At 45.5% G+C, this 5,916-nt stretch overlaps 1 pseudogene; it reads right to left on the bottom strand.

Annotated features, from left to right (window-relative positions):
- Positions 1-3,899: 3,899 nt before the first annotated feature.
- LOC104659555 lies at positions 3,900-4,663 on the bottom strand (annotated as a pseudogene).
- Between the last annotated feature and the right edge of the window lie 1,253 nt (positions 4,664-5,916).

Raw genomic sequence — 5,916 nt, 5'->3', positions numbered from 1 at the left:
AGAGAAGAGCAAGGAGGCCAGTGTGTCTGGAGTCCAATAAGGCTAGGGTAGAAATGGTAGCAGAGAAAGTTAGAGAAGTAAATTGGGGGATGCAGAATCAAGCGCAGCCTTGTAGGCTGTTGTAAGGACTTGGACTGCGTCCTTACAACAAAGAGGCGCCATTGGGTTTTGAGCAGCAATGTAACATAATGTGATTTACATTCTAAAAGCATTACTCTTAGACTACTAAGGGGAATGAGGACAGAGGCAGAGAGAGCCATCAGGAGGCCATCATGAAAATCCAAGTGAGGAATCATGGCAGCTTAAAAAGGATGGCAAGACGGAAGTGGTGAACATCAGTCAGATTCTAGATTTGAGTGGCAGAGTCCAGAGTCTATTAATGAAGTCTATGTGAGCTGTGTGGTACAGAGAAGAGTCGCGAATAGCTTCAAATTTTTTGTTTGTTTGCTGGTTTATTTTTTGAGACAGTCTTACTCTTTCTCCCAGGCTGCAGTGCAATGGCATAATTATGGCTCGCTGCAGCCTCGACCTCCCTGGCTCAAGTCCTCCCACCTTAACCTCCCAAGTAGCTGAGACTACAGGCGTGTGCCACCACGCCTGGCTAACTTTCATTTTTTGTATTTTTTATAGAGACAGAGCTTCACTGTGCTGCCCAGGCTGATATAGAACTCCCGGGCTCAAGCCATCCTCTCACCTCGGCCTCCCAAAGTGCTGGAGTTGCAGATGTGAGCCGCCACACCCGGCTGCTTTGAAGTTTTTGACCTGAGCAACTGAAAGAATGTAGTTGCCATGTACAGAGGTATAAAGAGGCATGGAAAGAGCAATGTGGTGGCGTCAGGAGTACAGTGTGGGACATACTGAGTTTGAGATAACCGTGGGATATCCAAGTGGGATGTAAGGAGACAAGTGATCAACAAGCCTGGAGCTCAGGGGAAAAGTCTGAACAGGGGATACAAAGTTGAAGTTTCCATGATTTGAGAAGATATTTCCATTATTAGAAATGATAGTTAAGGCCAGGCGCTGTGGCTCAAGCCTGCAATCCCAGCACTTTGGGAGGCCGAGACGGGCAGATCATGAGGTCAGGAGATCGAGACCATCCTGGCTAACACGGTGAAACCCCGTCTCTACTGAAAAAACAAAAAACTAGCTGGGTGAGGTGGCGGGCGCCTATAGTCCCAGCTACTTGGGAGGCTGAGGCAGGAGAATGGCATAAACCCGGGAGGTGGAGCTTGCAGTGAGCTGAGATTCGAGCACTGCACTCCAGCCTGGGCGACAGAGCGAGACTCCGTCTCAAAAAAAAAAAAAAAAAAAAAAGAGAGAAATGATAGTTAAAGACTCAAGGCTAGGTATGATCACCAAAGGAGTGAGTGCAGACAGAGAAAAAACCTAAGGTCTAAGCCCCGGGGCACTCCAGCAGTTAGAATTGGGGGAAAGATGGCCAGGCATGGTGGCTCACGCCTGTAATCCCAACACTTTGAGAGGTCAGTGTGGGCAGATCACTTGAGGTCAGGAGTTCAAGACCAACCTGGCCAACACGGTGAAACCCAGAATCTACTAAAAAATACAAAAAAATTAGCTGAGTGTGGTGACACGTGCCTGTAATCCAAGCTACTTGGGAGGTTGAGGCATGAGGATCACTTGAACCTGGGAGGCGGAGGTCACAGTGAGCCCATATCATGCCACTGCCCTGCAGCCTGGGCGACAGAGCGAGACACCATCTAAAATAAATAAATAAATGAAATATTGTTGGGGGGAATAAAGAGAAAAAAGCAAAGGACTCTGAGGAGTGACCAGTAAAGTCGAAGGAAACCCAAGAGAGTGGCCTGTGTAAAGCCAAGTGGAGGGAGTGACGAGCTTCGTCCAATGCTATTGGAGTGTCAAGTACCATGAGCAAGTGAACTGAACACTGGGTTCAGGTGCAGGGAGGTCACTGATGACCTTGACATGAGAGGTATTGGAGGAGTGGTGGAGGTGATGCCCCACTGGAATGGGAGGAGAACTGGAGACAGTGAAGATGGTTAACTCAAGGATTTGGACTATAAACAAAGCAGAGAAATGGATGGTAATTGGAGAATATGGTGCAATGAAAGGAATTCACTCATCATTCATGTAAGCTAATGGGAATATTCCAGTAGAGAAGGAAATATCGGTTGATGGTGCAGGAAAGAAAAGAGGGAATTGCTTCAGTAGTTCCTTGAGAAGGCAAGAGGGGAAAGGATCTGGTGCCTGGTCAGGGGCGGCCTCAGACAGGAGCCAGAAAGTCCATCTACAGTAACAGGAGCAGCATGCATGGGCATAAAGGCAGGAATGTGGATAGATGTGTCTCACTATGCTCTGGCCCTCCCCGCTGCACTGCTGATCAGGCAGGTTGTAATTACCGCTCTGTGTGTCTGCATGTGTCTCCAAGACCTACGAGAGAGAAAGACCATGTAGGTCAACATCGCACCTTCAGTGCCCAGGACAAAGCCTGGTGCAGAGCAAGCACTCAACAAGTATGGTGAATGGCTCCATGCAAAACGAGACAATCTTGATTTTACCTGGCAGACATTAAAAAACCATAAAAGTAGAAATTGTAATGCAATGTGGCAATGGCACAAGACAAAACAGACAGATCAATGGAATAGAATTTAAAAACTAAAAAATGCCAGGTGCAGTGGCTCACGCCTGTAATCCCAGCACTTTGGGAGGCCAAGGTGGGTGGATCACTTGAGGTCAGGAGTCTGAGACCAGTCTGGCCAACATGGTGAAACCCTGTCTCTACTAAAAATACAAAAAGTAGCTGGGCATGGTGGCACATGCTTGTAATCCCAGCTACATGGGAGGCTGAGGCAGGAGAATCACTTGGACCCAGGAGGTGGAGGTTGCAGTGAGCCAAGATCACACCACTGCACTCCAGCCTGAGATACAGAGTGAGACTGTCTCAAAAAAAAAACAACAAAAAATAAAAAACAAACAGGCCCAGCACAGTGGCTCACGCCTGTAATCTCAACACTTTGGGAAGCTGAGGCAGGAGGACTGCTTGAGCCCAGAAGGTGGATGCTGCAGTGAGCCGTGATTATGCCACTGCATTCCACCCTGGGCGACAGAGTGAGACCCTGTCAATAAGCAGTAATGGCATAAAATGCTTAATAAATGCTGTCAATACAACCTGATACAATAATACAAATATTCAGGAAAAATAATGTTTGCTATGTCATACCACATGCAAAAATGAATCACCAGCCGGGCATAGTGGCTCACGCCTATAATCCCAGCAATTTGGGAGGCCGAGGATCACTTAAGAGCAACAGTTCAAGACCAGCCTGGCCAACAAGGTGCAACCCCACCCCCAATCCATCTCTACTAAAAATACAAAAATTAGCTGGATGTGGTGGTGAGTGCCTATAATCCCAGCTACAAAGTGCTGGGATTACAGGCATGAGCAACTGCGCCCAACCAGAAAGTGGTTTCTTGAGATAAAATCTGTTCCCGGTGAAGATGCTATGAACATTGTTGAAATGATGGCAAAGGATTTCAAATATTCTATAAACATAGTTGATAAAAAGGTGGTAGGGTTTGAGAGGATCAACTCCAATTTTGAAAGAAGTTCTATATGCAATGCTATCACACAGCATTGCATGCTACAGAGAAATCTTTTGTGAAGGAGTCCATCGATGCGACAAATTTTGTTGTCTTATTTTAAGAAATTGTCACTCTAGCCTTGCGACAACTGCCCTAATCAGTCAGCAACCATCAATCTGAAGGCACGACCCTCCACCAGCAAAAAGATTATGACTCACAGAAGCCTCAGATAGATCGTTAGCACTTTCTAGCAATAAAGTATTTTTACTTATTTTTTTAATCATGCCATATTAATTTTAATTACATACAAAGATCTAACATGCCACCCACAGACCATTTCACCCACTGCTCTGTGGCTGCAGTCTCTTGTCTCTCCCTTCAGCAATGGTGAAGCGGACACCCTTTCCTCGGGGAAGAGGAATCCATGGTTTGTTGCCCTTGTCAATAACAAAAATGATGGAAAAGCTGTTGCTGTTGGCATCTTTCACGTGAATCATGTCAAAAGATACAGGGTGCCTCTCTCTATTGGTGATCACACCAATTCTTCCCCAGTTAGCACCTCCAGTCACCAAACACAGGTTACCAGTGTTGAACTTCAAAGCAGTGATCTTGCCAGTCTCCAAATCAATCTGAATGGTGTCATTCACCTTAATGAGGGAATCAGGGTGGCGGACAGTGTGAACATCGTGAATCACCAGGTGAGGGATTCCTTTTGTGCGCACAAAGATTTTTCTCATTTTGCATAACTTGTACTTGACTTCCTCAGGTGTAATAGGATGTACAGCAAAGCGACGATTGATGCCATAGATCAGACAGAAATCCTCTCCCATCTTGTCCATGCTGATGACATCCATAATCCAGTAGGGTAGGTTTTATCAGTTCGAATCTTGCCATCTACCTTAATGAACCACTGCATGCAAATCTTCTTTACTTCATCTCCTGTCAAGGCATACTTAAGTATGTTCCTCAGGAAAATATGAGGGAGACACTTTCTCAGCTTGTGGGGATCAGTGGATGGACGAGCAGCAAACACACCGGTCAATTTATCCAGCATCCAATGCTGTGGAGCTGCTACCCACTTCAGATGCTGCTTGGGACCGAAAGCCACAGCTGTAATAGGTGCAGAAAGAGGACCTCCCATCTTCTAGTGCACATAGAAACTGGGAACCAATAAAGTATTTGTACATCAAGGTATGTGGCTCCAGGCGTGGTGGCTCACGCCTGTAATCCCAGCACTTTGGGAGGCCAAGACAGGTGGATTACTTGAGGCCAGGAGTTTGAAACCAGCCTGGCCAACAAGGCGAAACCCCGTCTCCACTAAAAATACAAAAATTAGCCAGGCGTGGTAGTGCACACCTGCAGTCCCAGCTACCCTGGAGGATAAGGGTGGAAAATTGCTTGAATCCAGGAGGCGGAGGTTGCAGTGAGCCAAAATCATACCACTGCCCTCCAGCCTGGGTGACAGTGAGAGACTCCATCACAAAAAAAAAAAATGGATAAATATATGAAAGAACATTTATTGTATTCGTCTATTCTCCTACTGTTATAAAGAAATACCTGAGACTGGGTAATTTATAAAGAAAAGAGGTTTAATTGGCTCACGGTTCTGCAGGTTATACAGGAAGCATAGCAGCCTCTGCTTCTGGGGAAGCCTCAGAAAGCTTCCAGTCATGGCAGAAGGCAAAGGGGGATGGAGCCATCTCACATGGTGGCAACAGGAGCAAGAGTGAGGTTGGGGAGGTGCCACACATTTTAAACAACAGGATCTCTCCAGAACTCACTATCATGAGGACAGTATCAAGAGGAAATCCAGCCACATGAGCCAATCACCTCCTACCAAGGCCCCACCTTGAACACTCATGATTACAATTCGACATGAGATATGGGTGGTGACACAGATCCAAACCATATCAGCTATAGTAATAATAAAATTGCAAATTCAAATAACTTGATTCAAGTCTTGCAATGCCCCCAGTATTTTGGGTGGCTGAGGCAGGAAGATTGCTTGAGCCTAAGAGTTTGAGACCAGCCTGGGCAACATAGGGAGATGTCACCTCTATAATAAATTTAAAATAGGAAACTACAATCTTCTTCACTCCCTGCTCCTTTAACTTGCTCTGTTTTTTCTTAACTATAGCACTTTTTGCTTTCTAATATACTAAAGGATTTACTTATTTATAATATGTATCGTGTATGTACATGTCCTCCACTCAAATATAGGTTTCATGAGATCAGAGGTTGTTTATTCAGTAATCTATCTCAAGCACTGAGAATATGCCTGATACATGGTTAGCAATCAGTATCTATGTGTTGAATGAATGCAGCAGATTGACAAAAAAATAATAGCCACAGTAG

Source organism: Rhinopithecus roxellana, chromosome 12 (genome assembly GCF_007565055.1).
Source record: "Rhinopithecus roxellana isolate Shanxi Qingling chromosome 12, ASM756505v1, whole genome shotgun sequence".
Classification (NCBI taxonomy): Eukaryota; Metazoa; Chordata; class Mammalia; order Primates; family Cercopithecidae; genus Rhinopithecus; species Rhinopithecus roxellana.
The sequence above is the reverse complement of the archived record's forward strand: the minus strand, read 5'-3'. Positions and strand labels throughout refer to the sequence as shown.